The sequence below is a fragment of the Sapajus apella genome, unplaced genomic scaffold (genome assembly GCF_009761245.1).
Source record: "Sapajus apella isolate SASKATOON/1434 unplaced genomic scaffold, GSC_monkey_1.0 scaffold31, whole genome shotgun sequence".
NCBI lineage: Eukaryota > Metazoa > Chordata > Mammalia > Primates > Cebidae > Sapajus > Sapajus apella.
Window position 1 is genome coordinate 9,857,931 of NW_022436971.1, and position 726 is coordinate 9,858,656.

Below are 726 nucleotides of genomic sequence, written 5' to 3' on the forward strand. Positions count from 1 at the left end.
AGCCCTGCTAAGGCAAGACCTCAAAAAATTAGTTTAAAAACTCTGAGGTGTTCATCTCCATGGAAATCTTTAGTAAAAGGCAAAAGATTTATATGATCTGAAGAAAAATTAGAGCATTGTTTTACTTTCATTACAGTATAACTTGCAGGCAATAAAATGCATATATTTTAAGTGAACAATTTGGTCAGTTTTGACAAATACATACACATCTGTAACCGTCGTCCCAATTAAAATATAGAGTACAACTGACCCCTGAACAACATGGAGGTCAGAGGTGCCAGCCCCTCAATGAGGTTGAAAACCCATATGTAACTTTGTCTTCCCCAAAACTTACATGCTAGTAGCCTACTGTTGACCAGAAGCCTTACCAATAGCATAAACAATTAACACAAATTTTGCGTGTTGTATGTATTATATACTGTAATCTAACATTAAAGTAAGCTAGAGAAAGGAAAATGTTATTAAGAAAACCATAAGGAAGAGAAAGTATATTGACTATCATTCATTGGAAGTGGATCATCACAAAAATCTTCATCATTGTCTTCATGTTGAGTAGGCTGAAGAGGAAGAGGAAGAGGAAGGGTTGATCTTGCTGTTTAGGGTTGGCAGAGGCAGAAAAAATCTGTGTATAAGTGGACCCGCACAGTTGAAGGGTCAACTGTATATCCATATATGAGATGGAGTATCCATCTATACTTCATCTACTCTATAAATGTATATGTAATG

At 35.7% G+C, this 726-nt stretch overlaps 1 non-coding gene across 1 annotated transcript; it reads right to left on the reverse strand.

The window, feature by feature from the left end:
• On the reverse strand, window positions 1-117 carry LOC116562141. The gene has a single exon (XR_004273792.1). It is a non-coding gene; the product is annotated as a U5 spliceosomal RNA (small nuclear RNA).
• Between the last annotated feature and the right edge of the window lie 609 nt (window positions 118-726).